The sequence below is a fragment of the Oncorhynchus tshawytscha genome, linkage group LG29 (assembly GCF_018296145.1).
Source record: "Oncorhynchus tshawytscha isolate Ot180627B linkage group LG29, Otsh_v2.0, whole genome shotgun sequence".
Classification (NCBI taxonomy): Eukaryota; Metazoa; Chordata; class Actinopteri; order Salmoniformes; family Salmonidae; genus Oncorhynchus; species Oncorhynchus tshawytscha.
This window is the reverse complement of record NC_056457.1, coordinates 5824421-5843421: the sequence shown is the minus strand read 5'-3', so window position 1 is coordinate 5843421 and position 19001 is coordinate 5824421. Positions and strand designations below refer to the sequence as shown.

General features: G+C 43.3%; 1 pseudogene; it reads left to right on the top strand.

Annotated features, from left to right (window-relative positions):
• The window catches only part of LOC112227594, a 150122-nt pseudogene that overhangs the window by 15296 nt on the left and 115825 nt on the right, over positions 1 to 19001 (top strand).

Sequence of the window (19001 nt, the reverse complement as noted above, 5' to 3'; positions counted from 1 at the left end):
AGAGAGAGAGAGAGAGAGGTCATATAATTGAATAACTTGGCCACTAAATGAGGAAAGGCTTTAATGGAGCGGCGCGGTCAGAGCCCTCAGTCTATTATTACTAGAGTCTGGCAGTCCGAGGGGGTTTTCAATGGTGCATCAGTGTGTAACCTTCCCCAAATCGATGTCCTTTTCAAATAAATTATAAATCATACAAATTGTAATTGGGGCATTTGGAGAGATGTCCCTTCTCTTGTCACACACACAAGTGTGTGTTATAACTGCAGCATTTTGCAGAAGAGTGACTAGTGAGTGAAGTAGTGTTACAAACAGTGCTCATAAACTATTTTGTGTTTACTTCCTGGTTGTTGAAGGCGACCTCTCTGGTCGAAAACAAGATGAAACCAGGCCCCCCACACACACAGACAGCAGACAAATGTACTATTAAATTATGTTGTTTAATAATGGTGAAATATTAATGTGTTGGTCTGAGAGACGTCTTCTCTCTCTCTCTCTCTCTCTCTCTCTCTCTCTCTCTCTCTCTCTCTCTTTCTATCTCTCTCCATCTCTCAAAGCTGTGGAAATCCTATGTGAAACTACCCCACCTGCTGGCTAACAGTCCCAAGGTCAAGCAGATAGTCAAACAGAAGCTAACACAGAGGCAGGTGGGTATCACACACACTACAGCACAGTACATCTCACTGCCCACCTGACCTCATAATAATTAAGTATGACACATGCCAGCTTCATACAATTGTAATGTCCTCGGAGCATATGGCTGAAACATGTAGCAGTGTAATTACTAGAGCCATCTAACACTACATTGTAGCCTTGTGCTGCAGAGCTGAGGTCCTGATCCATTCACTGCCTGTAGCTTCTTTTCACCCTTGCATATCCTTCTTAGGCTACTGCTATTAGTCTTTCCTCACAGCCACTCTATCTCTGGAGCGCCATGTGTCTGGCTAGTAATTTACTCCTTATTAAAGATCAAATTCACATTAGGGGAAACAGCGCCACTGTTCGCTCCACAGCGACTTCATTTTTTGTTGTTGTTGATGAATGCGGAGAAGGGTAGAATTCTAGCTAGACTAGCTTTATACCCTTAGAGCACTTTGAGCCCCTATAGTGCTTGTTTATCCTTCTAGCTCTGGTTGCTCTTGCTGCCTTTGTTGGTCCTACATGTATTTATTGTCTGCAGTACCTGCTGTTGAGGCTTTTGTAGCTCCAGGTCAGTCAGTGGTCCTAAATCAGTTTGTATAGTATGTTTTCTCTCCCCAATTTCGATCTTCTCTCATAGCTGCAACTCCCCAACGGGCTCGGGAAGCGAAGGTCAAGTTGTGTGTCCTCCGAAACATAACACGCCAAACTGTATTTCTTAACACCCATCTGTTTAACCCGGAAGCCAGCTGCACTAATGTGTCGGAGGAAACACCGTTCAACTGATGACCGAAGTCAGCCTGCAGGCGCCCGGCCCACCACAAGGAGTCGCTAGAGTGCAATGAGCCAAGTAAAGCCCCCCCTGCCAAACCCTCCCCTAGACCGGATGATGCTGGGCCAATTGTGCGCTGCCCTATAGCACTCCCGATCATAGCCGGTTGTGATACAGCCTCTAGCACTGCGTTGCAGTGCCTTAGACCTCTGCGCCACTCGGGAGGTGTGTGTATAGTATTTTATTTGGATACCCACACAAAACATGACGTAAAATGTATAGACAACTTCATCAAAAGGACAGAACTACATACATTTAAAATAAGTATGCACGCTTTTATGTGTGTATGCCTTCAAAATCATTTGATTAAAAGATGCTACTGAAAGAAAAATGTGAAAATGAAATTCAATAACAATGAGGTGCATTGCAAATAGGCTGACACGTCTTACCTTTTGTTAGTTACCACACGCTATGGGCTTCATTAGGTAAAATCCATAATCATGAACATGAAATAACCAGGCCTTGAATCTTGAGCCTTGTTACAGTTTATCGCCCTTAATCTGTGATAGGTTTGCATTTCTGAACTTCAAATGTTATTAATCATTGGTTGTAATAGAGACATGAAGGGTGCCATAGCCAAGGGGCTACACCAGAAGTTAATGGTTATCTTGGAATGTACTGTGTAGGGAAAACAATCACATGTGGCAGGCATTGATATGGGGAGAGAGCCATGGATTAGTGATGAAGGGGGTCAAGGTCAGGTCAGGTCACATTAAGGGAGAAGGAAAGGTTTATCACTTAGTTTCCTGCCTAGGAATAAAGATAGAATGTTTAGCGAGAAGGAGGAGACTCCACCCAAAATGGGCTACCTATACACCCCTATTACAAACATGTTTTTGTCAATTCAGCATTTCAATCCTTTGGGAAGAATAAACTTGGTTTAAGTTTTCATAGTGTCCATTGAGTTCTTACTCTGGTAATTAGAACCTTGACATGGGTTAGCTAAGATATAGTGTCTACCAACCATGAAGGGTTATCTGAGGTATTGTGCTAGGCTTCGGACCTGCTCATAAAATGAACAAGGTCCCGTTAATCAGATAGAGTTGTTTCGGCAGGTAGCCTAGTGGTTTGAGTGTTGGGCCAGTAAGGTTGCTTGATCGAATCCCTGAGCTGGCAAAGTGAAAAGCTGTTGTTCTGCCAATGAACAAGGCAGTTAATCCAATTATTATTATCTTTTACCATTTTTATTTCACCTTTATTTAACCAGGTAGGCCAGTTGAGAACAAGTTCTCATTTATGACTGCGACCTGGCCAAGATAAAGCAAAGCAGGTCGACACAAACAACAACACAGAGTTACACATGGAATAAACAAACGTACAGTCAATAACACAATAGAAGAAAAGTCAATATACAGTTCCCCGGTAGGCCGGGGAATAAGAATTTGTAAATAAGAATTTGTTATTAAAGGCGTCCCGCTAGCAGGACAACTTCCGGTGAAACTTGAGGGCGCGCAATTCAAATAAATAATCATAAAATTATGGATATTAAACATTTACAGTAGTTATTACAGTTAAAGCATGCCATGCGATCGTTTGAGGACTGCGCCCCAAATCAAAATATTTTTCCACCGGCACAGGTTTCATAAATTCACATACAGAGATTGAATATTCATTTACTTTTCGAAAATATTCCTCTGATTTGTTATCGAAAGGGTTCCGGCTATAACATGTAGTGTCGTTTTGTTAGATAAAATCCTTCTTTATATCCCAAAAAGAATGTTTAGTTGGTTTCATCGATTTGAGTAATCCACTCGTTGAACATGCAGAGAAAGGAATCCGATCTACCACTATACTTTGTTTCAACAAGTCAAACTACGTTTCTATTTACTCCTCAGATAACATAACATGTAATCAAACTATAATATTTCTTATGGAAAGAAGTATGTTCAATAGGGAACCGATTTTAGCAGGTGAATCTTGTCTTCATGGTGCGCGGAAGAACTCATTTCAAAGACTGTGTCCCTGTAATAAAACTGATATTTCTTATTTGTTTTGGAAGTTAAAAGCCTGAAACCTTGAACAGACTGCTGACACCCTGTGGAAGCCATAGGAACATCCTGGGAGCTATAATTGAGTATGCCTTTATTCTTGCCATTGCAAGAGGATGGTCACTCAGGTGCAGGTTTGTTCTTCTTGTGATATTCTCCTACATTATTTTAACATTTCTACAAACTTCAAAGTGTTTGTTTTCCAATGTTACCAATTATATGCATATCCTGGCTTCAGGGTCTGAGCAACAGGCAGCTTACTGTGGGCATGTCATTCAGGCGGAAATTGAGAGAAAAGGGACCTAGCCCAAGCCATTTTGTCACAACTTTGGAAGTATGCTTGGGGTCATTGTCCATTTGGAAGACCCATTTGCGACCAACCTTTAACTTCCTGACTGATGTCTTGAGATATTGCTTCAATATATCCACATAATTTTCCTCCCTCATGATGCCATCTATTTTGAGAAGTGCACCAGGTCCCTCCTGTAGCAAAGCACCCCCACAACATGATGCTACCACCCCCGTGCTTCACAGTTGGGATGGTGTTCTTCAGCTTGGAAGCCTCCCCCTTTTTCCTCCAAACATAATGATGATCATTATGGCCAAACAGTTCTATTTTGGTTTCATCAGACGAGAGGACATTACTCCAAAAAGTACCATCTTTGTCCTCATGTGCAGTGGCTTCTTCCTTGCCGTTCAAGTTATATCGATATAGTACCAGTTTTACTGTGGATATCGATATGTCTGTACCGGTTTCCTCCAGCATCTTCACAAGGTCCTTTAATGTTGTTCTGGGATTGATATGCACTTTTTTCACCAAAGTACATTAATCTCTAGGAGACATAAAGCATCTCCTTCCTGAGCGGTATGACAGCTCAGCCATGACATCATTTTCTGGATATTTCCAAGCTGTTTAAAGGCACAGTCACAGTCAACAGTCAAACTTCTGACCCACTTGAATTGCGATACAGTGAATTATAAGTGAAATAATCTGTCTGTAAACAATTGCTGGAACAATTACTTGTGTCATGCACAAAGTAGATGTTCTAGCCGACTTGCCAAAACTATAGTGTGTTAACAAGAAATTTGTGGAGTGGTTGAAAAACGATCTAAGTGTATGTAAACTTCTGACTTCAACTGTATATGGTGGGGTCAATTAATGTTGGATTTGAGCCAGGGCCTTGGAATGTTACTAAGAAAGGAAAAGGCAATCACATGGTTGTGGTCAGTGATAAGGGTGGATAGCTGTGGATTAGTGAAGAATGGGAGCAGAGGTCATGGCACCCTGCATCGCAACAAAGATGTTATGTTTAGAGAAGAGGAGACTCCACCTGAACTGAATGTCTGCATGCAGTTGTTGGCGTTGCTACATACGTTCCTACATTTTCGTGTGTGTGTTGGTATCGCTACATGTGTGTGTGTTGACAGGCAGTGGTGTCTGAAGCGAATCAAAGTGGCCAGCCAGGGGCCGTGGATCCTCCATCTGGGGTGGAACACACTGCAGTCTCTCTAGAGGCAGACAAAGATACCATCTGGGCATCTATCTGGGGTGAGACCCCCTACACTGGAACCTCCACTCCTCACTTACCCTACAGTAGCTATGTCCAAAATGGCACCTGGTTAAAAGTAGTGCACTAAGTAGAAAATAGAGTGCCATTTGGGAATGCACACATTAAACGGCCATACTGGCAGTGACAGAACTAGAGCACCAACCATCAACCTCCACTAACACTAACAATCCCTTCTTTCTCTGATGAGATGAAAGGCCTCTCTCTGTAATTTAAAGGCACATTTTATACTCGGTTCAACAGAAAACAACAAATGAACGTTTACCGGACCTGTGGATGAACAAGTGACAGAAACTACGTGCAAACACACAAACACATGCTCACACACGTACACAAAAACACACACTCCTAATGATATTCCCAGGGGGTTGTGGATAATAAGAGTGTTGCTGAATTGTTATAGCTGTGTGAAGACTCGCTGACATGGCTAGCCCTTGGAGCTGTGATGGCTTGGTGTGTGTTGAACTAATTGCTCTGTGGGTTGACAGTGGGAATATCAGTAATCATTAGCGACGCTGCCTGAGCTCCTAGCCAGTGCTACCTGGGAAACGGGCTAATTGACTGAGCTCAGGGCACACAAACACACAGATTATCACAAAATGTAAGACAAGTTGCTGAGGTGGAAACCATTAAGTTGACACTTTAGAGGGAAGAAACTCTACACAATTCAAGGTTTCTACGTTCACATCTGTGGCCGAGTTGAACACATTAGAGGGAGCCAAGGACCTTATATGAAACTCCCATCTGATTCTGGTTAATTTTATATGAGCAGGAGCGTAACTTTAAAAAAACAACATTTTTTAACCAAGCAAGTCAGTTAAGCTCTTAAGAATCAGACCAATTTTTCAATTTTCGCCTAAAATGACATACCCAAATCAAACTGTCTGTAGGTCAGGACATGAAGCAAGGATATAAATATTCTTGATACCATTTGGAAATGTGAATGTAATGTAGGAAAAAATAACACTTTAGATCTGGGAAAAGATAATACAAAGCAAAAAAACATGCTTTTAAAAAAAAAAATTTTCACCTTTGAAATGCAAGAGAAAGGCCACAATGTATTATTGCAGTTACGACGCAATTTAGATGTTGGCCAGTAGATGGCAGCAGTGTATGTGCAAAGTTTTAGACTGATCCGATTTAACCATTGCATTACTGTTCAAAATGTTGTATCAACTCACCCCAAATGTGCCTAATTTGTTAATTGATACATTTTCAAGTACATAACTATACACTCTCCTCAATCAGTTGTGTTGTGACAAGACCTTTGAAAGGTTTCTTCAAGTGCAGTCACAAAAACCATCAAATCCTTCAAGACTGTTGTAAAAGCATTCCAGGTGAAGCTGGTTGAGAGAATGGCAAGAGTGTGCAAATCTGTCAAGGCAAAGGTGGCTACTTTGAAGAATCTCACATATAAAATATATTTTGATTTGTGTAACACTTTTTTTGCTTACTACATGATTCCAATGTAGAAAATAGTAAAAATAAAGGAAAACCCTTGAATGAGTAGGTGTGTCCAAACGTTTGACTGGTACTGTATATATACTGTATTCGGTTGTACACAGAGGGCCGCTGGCATGTCTGTGTGCGTGCCTTTGTGTGTGTGTGTGTGTGACCATGTTCCCTTTGATGCGCAGGAGTAGGATGGCATTATTATTTATTCATTTCTTTGTTGTTCTTATTTCCTCGCTGCCGACTGAAAATCATGCCATTCCATTTCAGACTGCGTCATGGGCTGGGATGTCACTCAGGCTGCGTCTCACTGTAACATAGATAGCCTAGACACATGTCCCCAGTCCTAATTCTGATTTGTAGACGCTGTCTTTCTCAGCCCAGACCAAGTCTGTGTCCCAAAAGGCACCATATGAGCCCTATTTTCTACGTAGTGCACAACTTTTGTCCAATATATATTTGGTACGCACCTGTCTCTGGTGCTAACCAGACCTCATCTCTCTGGTGTTGTTACCAGTTGTCTTCTCTCCTGTAGGGCTGTCAATGTGTACACTTTAGCCCTATAACGAGAGATTTCTGGGTTTCTACACACCCAACTGTTTGTGTGTGTGTGTGCATGTCTGTGTGTGTATGTGCTCTATGTTTCTGTGTGTGTGTGTGTGTGTGTGTGTGTGTGTGTGTGTGTGTGTGTGTGTGTGTGTGTGTGTGTGTGTGTGTGTGTGTGTGTGTGTGTCGGAGCCAGCGTTAGCTGCAGGTCCTAATGAACAGCCTGATGCCTCTGGGCACGCTGCCTGAGATTGGAGTCCAGGCTCCGACAAACACACACACAAATACACACACTCATACACCCACAGCCGCCATGCTGCCCAATTCCAATGCCTCAATTAGCCAGGTCTAGTGGAGCTGTCTACTGCTTTCACTGTTATTGTGTCTGTCATGAGACGCAGGGGGTCGGAGCATTACCTGGAGAGAGGGGAGGAAGGAAATGGGCTGTGTGTGTGTGTGTGTGTGTGTGTGTGTGTGTGTGGTCATTCTGTATGCACCTGTTTGTGCGTGTCTCTGTGTATGCATGTGTCTCTCTCTCGGTTCCTGTATCTGTAACTGTGTGGTGTAAAGATGGTTGGCTGTCCCCTGTAGCAGCAGCTCTAACCCAGTAGATCAATAATGTATATGTGTTTGTCAGGAAGCTCTGCAGAAGATTTGACAGAAGAACACCATGTGCCGGGAGGTGACCGTTGAGCTCACCATGGAAGAATGGCATCCGCTTCTGGAAGACTGGCATCCGCTCTGACGTCTATCAGGTAGGCAGGAGAGACGCTACGCTGCCACACTGCACCCAGCCTTACACACTTAGGCAGAGACGCAGAAAATATATTCACAAGCACACACGCTCATGCAGCAAACAGATGCAAGCACATCCACACAGACACAGAGACACAGAAGTATACACACTCGCAAACGCACACTGTCCACACTGTACCCAAGCTCACACAGACACACACATACACACACAGATGTACACTACCAGCAGTTTTTTTTCTGCCATCAAACCATAACATCACCCACGCATAGCAAAGACACACACATGGATAGTAGTTTGTTGTCAGGTCTGATATGTGGCCGGTAGCTAGAGGCTTCCACTGATGACATCCCAGCCCAATCATTCTCAAAAACACACACACTCTTACCCCTACATACACACACACACACACACACATACACCTGTTTCCTACTGAGGACCCAGTGAGTAAATTGGTCTGGGAGTGGACCCATGCGGATGTTGTCTGAGCCACTAAGCCAGCCAGGCAGGCAGTAAGGCTGTAGCCTAGTTTGATGAGTTGAGACACGGTCTTGCTTTGTTAATTGGCTAGTTAACAAGGCCTTGGAGTAGTGTGGTCATGCCCTGTGGATGGGTGCAGGCCAGCAGGGTGCACACTGTGGGCGGCAGGTGGGCAGGCGAGGGCCAGGGGTGGGCTAACAGATTGGGCTGCGTGGGTTAGCGGTTAGTGCAGAGAGAGAGAGGACATAACAGAGAGAGAGATGGAGCAGAGAAAGGGAAAGAGAGGGAAACGCAGCTCATTTAACTGACCTGTAGAAACCCTGGGCTCCCTGCAAGGTCCCCGGTAACACTAATTAGAACTTGCAGCTCAGCCTGCTCTTTGTGGTGGCGCGGGGTTAATGGATGTTCCACCCGCTACACAATGCTCGCCACACTGTTCTCCAGTCTGGCTTGATAAGACTCCTGCTAATGATAGCTCTCATTGGTTACACTCTCTCTCATTTTCTTGCTCAGTCTCTCTCACTCTCCAGCTCTGTCTATAGCTTGGTCTCACTCTCTTTATCGCTCTCTCACTCTCTCTTTATCTCTTTATTTATCTCCCTCTCTCTAACTTTCTCTCCCGGGCTCAATCTCACTGCCTCTGCATCTCTCCTCTCTCTTCCTCACTCCGTTTCTCCTTTCGCTCCTTCCTTCTTTCTTTGTTTGACACTTTTGAGAAATGTGATTCAGTGACAGAAACAGGAAAAGCCTGTCTGTTAGTTTCAGCAGGCACATTTGTGTCAACATGTTGAAATAGCGGTCTTGATTCGTTCGTGCCAAAATGTGAATTTCCCTCACAACTCTCATTTCTCTTCATGGCGAGAACACACACTTATTGGGCTTTTGATTATTGAATCTCCCTCTGTCGGAGCACCACTTAATAAATAATGACCAGCTGATTGATTTGACATGTTCTCTCTCTCGCTCCCTCTCCTCTTTTCTCTACTCTCTGTTGCTGTATCTCTATTCTTTCTCTTGCTCTGTGTCGCTCTCTCTCTCAACTTCCCTCCGCCCATCTCTCGCTTGCTCTCTCCCCTCTCTGGCTCTCTCTCTCCCCCCTCTCTGTCTTTCTCCGCAGCATGCCATGATGTGTTCAGTGTTGACCCACCACGTCTGCTACCACCACTGTCTGAAGCACCTGGACAAGCTGATTGGCTACGTCTTCAAGGAGCGCTGCCCAATACAGGCGAGACACACAAACGCGCACACACTCAGCCTGCCAGCGGAACATCACAGCAGGAAATAGTCAGGTAAGGACAGGTAATGGTAATCAACACTTACTTTACAAGTCATACATGCCCCTGTAGCAGCCCGCAGCATGTCTATGTGTGTGTAACTGCTGTGTGCTGTAATGATATTCTCCAGGATACAAAACAATGTAACACACACACAGTGTAGTCTTCCAGAATGTAACCATTCTCAAATGAATGGGCCGAGTACTCACCATCCATGTTATCAAAATTGTAGTTTTAACCATATTTTGATGCTTAATATTGTTTGTTTACATGTAGTTTGTTTACAAACATTGGAGTAAAACAAGCGTATATTTTGGGTTCTGATGGGTTACAACAGTTGAACTAAGCTCATGAGGCATTTGTTATATTTTTTAGTAATCAATGGGCACATGTCATTAATTTAGTCCAAAAAATAGATTTAGCAACTGTGGATTACCCCTTTTTAAAGAGAAGGTTGCCCCACTCAAGGTCCTCTTAGTCACTCCTTGTTGAACAAGGGAGAGCTCAGATTTTTGTTTTGAATGTCTCTGAAAAAGTGTTCTATTGAAAAAATGTGGTTACCAGCTAGCTAAGGTTTTGATCCCGCAACATGGTTGGCATCAGTTGCTGGGACTGCTGCTCGGCCCTGTAGTTTCGTGATTTTAGGGGAAAGGCCATTTGGTCGTGCCCAATCTGCCAGGGCACCAAGGCCATTAACCAAAATAACCAATTGATAGGTTGAATTGATTTGAAAACTGAAAAACATGAGCTATTCTGTTAAGAAAAACCAAAGTGTATGAACAATAAATAATTAGCCTACATGTCAAAGTATTGGCTGCAGCCTGTCATGTTCAGACCTATGCTGACATGAGGGAGGTGCCTGAAAATTTAGCCACGTTTATACAGCTCATGAAACATGAGACCAACACTTTACATATTGTGTTTCAATTGTTGTTCACTATACACTATAAATATATACTATATTTGATTTGATTAGACACAAAATTACTGTCAGTACCGCAATACAGACAACCCTGGGTCTCAAGTCTGCGTATGTTTTCGGATGGAGACAACCTAGCCCTGCCGAGCTGCATCGACTCGGGAAAATATGCATTGTCAGTCTCCGGAGGCTCTTGGAGAGAGCTCTCAGATCCTCTCGGGGACATTGCCGCCGGGGACTTCCGGAGTTCATCAGCTGTAAGGTGGGATCCCTGAGGGAGCGATTGGGACCGCAATTGGACCCCTTCTCCCTCCTTCGTTCCCATAGCCGACCATCAATCCGGATGGTTAAAGCGATGAGTGAGTTGAGATCCGTTGATAGTTCTCGGGCTGCCAGTTCAACCTTTACCTCTTCCGATAATCTGTTCAGGAGCGTGTCGAACAGCTCTTCCGGGTTCCAAGTACTATCCGCTGCTAGCTTGCAGAACTCCGCCGTATAGTCTGCCACACTGAGGGTGTCCTGCCGAAGCTGGAGTAACTTCTGGGAAGCCTCTCTCCCGGACACCGGAGCCTCAAACCTTTCTCACCTCTGCCACGAATACCTCCAGACTGAGGCAGACGGTGGATTGTTGCTCCCCCACCACCGTGACCCAGGCGAGTGCCATCCCGGACATCAGTGTAATAATGTACGCTATCTTTGAGTGGTCCAAGGGGAACGAAGAGGGCTGCAGCTCGAAAACGAGAGAACACTGGGAGAGAAAGGGCCAATAATCCAGAGTAGGAGCAAAGGTACAGGACGGCAGGCAGGCTCAGGAACAGGCAGAGTTCAGTAATCCAGAGGTGGATCAAAGGTACAGGAAGGCAGGCAGGCAGACTCATCAGAGGAAAGGACAGATTTCCACCGGTCTGAGGTCCATTGCTAGTGTTTCTTGGCTCAAGTAAGTCTCTTCTTATTGGCATCCTTTAGTAGTGTTTTCTTTGCAGCAATTTGAACATGTAGGCCTGATTCACGCCGTCTCCTCTGAACAGTGTATGTTGAGATGTGTCTGTTTCTTGAACACTGTGAAGCATTCATTTGGCTGCAACCTGAGGTTCAGTTAACTCTAATGAACTTATCCGTTGCAGCATAGGTAACTCTGGGTCGTCCTTTCCTGTGGCGGTCCTCATGCGAGCCAGTGTATTCATAGTTCTTGATGTTTTTTTCGACTGCACTTGATAAAAAATACAAAGTTTATTCAAATTTTCCAAATTGACTGACCATCATATCTTAAAGTTGTGATGGACTGTCATTTCCCTCTGCTTATTAGAGCTGTTCTTGCCTTAATATGGACTTGGTCTTACCTTGTCATAACATAATTGATTGGCTCAAAAGCATTAACTTCTTGGATATAGGGGGCGCTCTTTAAATTTATGGGAAAAAAAACGTTCCCGTTTTAAACAAGATATTTTGTCACGAAAAGATGCTTGACTATGCATATAATTGACAGCTTTGGAAAGAAAACACTCTGACGTTTCCAAAACTGCAAAGATATTGTCTGTGAGTGCCACAGAACTAATGCTACAGGCGAAACCAAGATTACATTTCATACAGGAAGAGCCACAGATTTTGAATGTGCTGTGTTCCAATGTCTCCTTATATTTGCTGTGTATGGGTCATGAATGAGCTTAGACTTTCTGTCGTTTCCCCAAGGTGTCGACAGCATTGTGACGTATTTGTAGGCAAATCATTGGAAGATTGACCTTAAGAGACTACATCTACCAGGTGGCCGCTTGGTGTCCTCCGTTGCAATTATTGCGTAATCTCCAGCTGCGTGTATTATTCGTTTGCTTCGAGGAGAAACACAGCTGCCACGAATGATTTATCATCGAATAGATATGTGAAAAACACCTTGAGGATTGATTCTAAACAACGTTTGCCATGTATCTGTCGATATTATGGAGTTTGGTAAAAAGTTTGGCGTTGTAGAGACTGCATTTTCAGATATTTTTCTTAGCCAAACGTGATGAACAAAACAGAGCGATTTCTCCTACACAAGTAATCTTTTTGGAAAAACTGAACATTTGCTATCTAACTGAGAGTCTCCTCATTGAAAACATCCGAAGTTCTTCCAAGGTAAATGATTTTATTTGAATGCTTTTCTTGTTTTTGTGAAAATGTTGCCTGCTGAATGCTAGGCTTAATGCTATGCTAGCTATCAATACTCTTACACAAATGCTTGTGTAGCTATGGTTGAAAACCATATTTTGAAAATCTGAGATGACAGTGTTGTTAACAAAAGGCTAAGCTTGTGAGTGAATATATTTCTTTCATTTCATTTGCAATTTTCATGAATAGTTAACGTTGCGTTATGGTAATGAGCTTGAGGCTATAATTACGCTCCCGGATATGGGATTGCTCGACGCTAGAGGTTAAGAAGGAAAGAAATTCCACAAATTAACTTTTAACAAGGCACACATGTTAATTGAAATGCGTTCCAGGTGACTGCCTCATGAAGCTGGATGAGAGAATTCCAAGAATGTGCAAACCTGTCATCAAGGCAAAGGGTGGCTATTTTGAAGAATCTCAAATAAAACATTTCTTTAACAGTTTTTTTGGTTACTACATGATTCCATATTTCATAGTTTTGGTGTCTTCACTATTATTACACAATAGTAAAAATAAAGAAATCCTTGAATGAGTAAGTGTGTCCAAATGTTGACTGTTACTGTGTGTATATACAGACACAGTTTCTTCAGAAAGTATTAAGACCCATTGCCCTTTATTGTCATTTTTTTGTCAACAATGTATACAAAATACTCAAGTCAAAATGTTTCAAACTGTCATGTGGGCTGCTGATTATTGCTAGATAACCATGTTCAGGTCTTGCCATAGATCTTCAAGCAGATTTAAGTCACAATTGTAACCCGGCTACTCAGCAACATTCACTTGGTAAGCAACTTGGTAAGCATCTCCAGTGTAGATTTGGCCTTGTGTTTTAGGTTTTTGTGATGCTGATTTGTGAATTCATCTCCCAGTGTCTGGTGGAAAGCAGACTGAACCAGATGTTCCTCTCTTTTTCCTGTACTTAGCTCCATTCTGTTTGTTTTATCCTGAATAACTCTCCCGTCCTTAACAATTACAAGCATACCCATAACATGATGCAGCCACCACTATGAAAATATACATGCAGCCACCACTTGAAAATATACATGTAGAGTGGTACTCCGTAATGTGTTGTATTGGATTTCCCCAAACATAACACTTTGTATGCAGGACAAAAAGTTAATTGGTTGGCCACTTTTTTTTGCAGTAATACTTTGCTATCTTGTTGCAAACAGGATGCATGTTTTGGAATTTCACACTGTCAATTTGTTTAGTACTGCAGAGTAACTGCAATGTTTTTGATCCATCCTCAGTTTTCCCCTATCACAGCCATTAATCTCTCTAACTGTTTTAAAAGTCACCATTGGCCTCATGGTGAAATCCCCGAGCGGTCCCTTCCTCTCTGGCAACTGAGTAAGGATGCCTGTATAGTTGGAGTGACTGGGTGTATTGATACACCATTCAAAGTGTAATTAATCACTTCACCATGCTCAAAGGGATATTCAATGTCTGCTTTTTTTTTACCAATAGGTGCCCTTCTTTGTGAAGCATTGTAAAACCTCCATGAACTCTGTGGTTGAATCTGTTTGAAATTCACTGCTCGACTGAGGGACCTTACAATTATCTGTATGTGTGGGGTACAGAGATGAAGTAGTCATTAACAGATCATGTTAAACACTATTGCACACAGAGGGAGTCCATGCAAATTATTATGTAACTTGCTAAACTATTTACACCTGAATTTATTTAGGCTTGCCATAACAAAGGGGTTGAATACTTATTGACTCAGACATCAAGCATTTCATTTGTCATTAATGTGTAAAAACTGGCATTATGATGTATTGTGTGTAGTCCAGTGATGACAAAATCAGAAAACCAGTCAGTGTCTGGTGTGACTACCAATTGCAGTGCGACACATCTCCTTCACATATAGTTAATCAGGCTGTTGATTGTGGCCTGTGGAATGTTCTTCCACTCCTCTTCAATGATTATGCGAAGTTGCTGGATATTTGCGGGAACTGGAACACACCATCATACATGTCAATCCAGAGCATCCCAAACATGCTCATTGGGTGACATGTCTGGTGAGTATGCAGACCATAGAAGAACTGGCACATTTTCAGTTTCCAGGATTTGTGTACAATTACTTGCAACATGGGACCGTGCATTTTCATGCTGAAACATGAGGTGATTGCGGCAGATGAATGGCGCGACAATGGGCCTCAAGATTGGCCTCGTCACGGTATATTCAAATTGCCATCGATAAAATGCAAATGTGTTCATTGTCCGTAGCTTATGCCAGCCCATAGCATACTGCCACCATGACTCTGTTCACAACGTTGACATCAGCACACCGCTCGGCCACACGACCCCATACACACTTTCTGCCCTCTGCCCAGTACAGTTTAAATCAGGATTCATCCGTGAAGAGTGTGTATGGTGCTCACCCATCAAAGGTGAGCATTTGCCCACTGAAGTTGGTTACGACGCCAAACTGCAATCAGATCAAGACCATGGTGAGGATGACGAGCACGCAGATGAGCTTCCCTGAGACAGTTTCTGACAGTTTGTGCAGAAAGTCTTCACTTATGTAAACACACAGTTTCATCAGCTGTCCGGGTGTCAGACGATCCCGCAGGTGAAGAACCTGAATGTGGCGGTCCTGGGCTGGCAGGTGGTCTGCAGTTGTGAGGCCAGTTGGATGTACTGCCAAATTATCTAAAACAATGTTTGAAGCACCTTATAATAGATAAATGAATATTACATTCTCTGGTAACAGCTCTGATCAACTATCCTGTGGTCAGCATGCCAATTGCAAACTCCCTCAAAACTTGAGATATCTGTGGCATTGTGATGTGTGACAAAACTGCACATTTTAGAGTGACCTTTTATTGTCCCCAGCACAAGGTGCACATGTGTAATAATCATGCTGTTTAATCAGATTCTTGATATGCCACACCTGTCAGGTGGATATATTATCTTGGCAAAGGAGAGATGCTGACTAACAGGGACGTAAAGCAAATTAAGAAATACATTTTTTTGTGTATGGAATATTTCAGGGATCTTTTATTTCACATATAATCGGGTGGTTGTGGATGGGTTGTTAGCAATTGCGTGCAGGTGTGGGTGAACAAACAGCTGACCTAGCATACATTATATAGTGTTTGAGGTATTGTATTGCAAGCAGTCAAGTAAGCAGAAGTGGGACCAAGTTATTGTTTTACAAGTCACAAGTAAGTCTCAAGTCTTTGCGCTCAAGTCCCAAGTCAAGTCCCAAGTCAAGACCGTCAAGTATCAAGTCCTAAGCTTTGATTTTCGAGTCCTAAACAAGTCATGATGTGCTCTTCACCAAATGTAATACCATTTCATATTTTTAACAAGAGTAAAAGTTAGTATAGTATATTTATGCAAATCATGAATGCTTTTAAAAACATCTATATATTTATTACTTTCCAAATAAAGGTTATATTTCCATGGAAATGCATGGGTAGCCATGAGAAAGAGCACCCCCCCTCAATGGTCATCATCTATCGAGGATCGCTATGGGGCGCAATCGGCGATGTAGGCTTGTATACAATCGCCCAATCTTAACGCACACTCACTCACTCACTCACACACTCTCTCTTTGTGGTTACAGTAGGCTAACGTATGTCAATGGTTTTAGGAACAGCAGTAACATCAGGCAGGATTTAGGCTACCAAATGCCTAGCCAGTTGTAGCTCAATCTTGGGTGCAATGATCATGTTCAAGCACTGACTGACTGTGTGGAGGCTCATTCATTTAACATTACGTTAGCCTACATTATACACTAGTAAAGTAATAAAATATATAACTGTCGGCTATATTAGCCACGACTTAGCGTTAGTTGTGCAGCTTCAAATGTTGAAAAAAGTTGGAAATTGTTGCACCTGTTGCATCTGTAATTTTCTTCCTGCATGTTTTGCAAGTTGCAAAACGTTTTGTGTTGATACACTGTTGTCTTTATATCCGAAAATAATAATTTTGGGTATCATCTTTCCAAGGCATCCATCTGAATTCACCCGTCGACGTTCCTCTACACTGCCACATGCAACTTTTTCTCAGCTGGCACCATTTGATTGGCTGCTGTATGATTCAAACTGTAATCAGTTAAATGAAGAGGTGATGCGCTGCACACTTTTTTTTTAATACCATCATGTTTTATATTTGAGCTTGGGGAGGGTATCAAGTCAGGTCGAATCATAACGCTCAAGTCCAAGTCAAGTCATGAGTCATTGGTGTCAAAGTTGAGTTTCAAGTCATCATATTTGTGACCCGAGTCCAAGTCATGTGTCATGCGAAATGCTTGTGCTTCTAGTTCCGACAATGCAGTAATAACCAACAAATAATCTAGCTAACAATTCCAAAACTACTACCTTATAGACACAAGTGTAAGGGGATAAAGAATATGTACATAAAGATATATGAATGAGTGATGGTACAGAGCGGCATAGGCAAGATACAGTAGATGCTATTGAGTGCAGTATATACATATGAGATGAGTATGTAAACAAAGTGGCGTAGTTAAAGTGGCTAGTGATACATGTATTACATAAGGATGCAGTAGATGATATAGAGTACAGTATATACGTATACATATGAGATGAATAATGTAGGGTATGTAAACATTATATTAGGTAGCATTGTTTAAAGTGGCTAGTGATATATTTTACATCATTTCCCATCAATTCCCATTATTAAAGTGGCTGGAGTTGAGTCAGTGTCATTGACAGTGTGTTGGCAGTAGCCACTCAATGTTAGTGGTGGCTGTTTAACAGTCTGATGGCCTTGAGATAGAAGCTGTTTTTCAGTCTCTCGGTCCCAGCTTTGATGCACCTGTACTGACCTCGCCTTCTGGATGATAGCGGGGTGAACAGGCAGTGGCTCGGGTGGTTGTTGTCCTAGATGATCTTTATGGCCTTCCTGTGACATCGGGTGGTGTAGGTGTCCTGGAGGGCCGGTAGTTTGCCCCCGGTGATGCGTTGTGCAGACCTCACTACCCTCTGGAGAGCCTTACGGTTGTAGGCGGAGCAGTTGCCGTACCAGGAGGTGATACACCCCGACAGGATGCTCTTGATTGTGCATCTGTAGAAGTTTGTGAGTGCTTTTGGTGACAAGCCAAATTTCTTCAGCCTCCTGAGGTTGAAGAGGCGCTGCTGCGCCTTCTTCACGATGCTGTCTGTGTGGGTGGACCAATTCAGTTTGTCTGTGATGTGTACGCCGAGGAACTTAAAACTTACTACCCTCTCCACTATTGTTCCATCGATGTGGATAGGGGGTGTTCCCTCTGCTGTTTCCTGAAGTCCACAATCATCTCCTTAGTTTTGTTGACGTTGAGTGTGAGGTTATTTTCCTGACACCACACTCCGAGGGCCCTCACCTCCTCCCTGTAGGCCGTCTCCTCGTTGTTAGTAATCAAGCCTACCACTGTTGTGTCGTCCGCAAACTTGATGATTGAGTTGGAGGCATGCGTGGCCACGCAGTCGTGGGTGAACAGGGAGTACAGGAGAAGGCTCAGAACGCACCCTTGTGGGGCCCCAGTGTTGAGGATCAGCGGGGTGGAGATCTTGTTGCCTACCCTCACCACCTGGGGGCGGCCCGTCAGGAAGTCCAGTACCCAGTTGCACAGGGCGGGGTCGAGACCCAGGGTCTCGAGCTTGATGACGAGCTTGGATGGCACTATGGTGTTAAATGCCGAGCTGACAGGTGTGGCATATCAAGAAGCTGATTAAACAGCATGATCATTACACAGGTGCAGCTTGTGCTGGGGACAATAAAAAGTCACTCTAAAATGTGCAGTTTTGTCACAGAACACAATGCCACATATGTCTGAAGTTTTGATGGAGTGCGCAATTGGCATGCTGACTGGAGAAATGTCCACCAGAGCTTTTGCCAGAGAATGTAATGTTAATTTCTCTACCATTAGCCTCCCCCAACGTCGTTTTAGAGAATTTGATCGTCAAACCGGCCTCACAACCGCAGACCAAGTGTAGGGCGTAGTGTGGGCGAGCTCTTTGTTGATGGCCCCATTGTGGTGATATGGTTATGGTATGGGCAGGCATAAACTGCGGTCAACGAACACGATTGCATTTTATCAATGGCAATTTGAATGCACAGAGATACCGTGATGAGTTCCCGAGGCCCGTTGTCGTGCCATTCATCTGCCGCCATCACCTCATCTTTCAGCATGATTATTGGCTGGTCCCATATCGAAAGGATCTGCACTCAATTCCTGGAAGCTGAAAATGTCCCAGTTCTTCCATGGCCTGAATGCTAACCAGACATGTCACCCATTGAGCATGTTTGAGATGCTATTGATTGACATGTTCCAGTTCCTGCCAATATTCAGCAACTTCGCACTGCCATTGATGAGGAGTGGGACAACATTCCACAAGCCACAATCAACAGCCTGATCAGCTCTATGTGAAGGAGATGTGTCGCGCTGCTTGAGG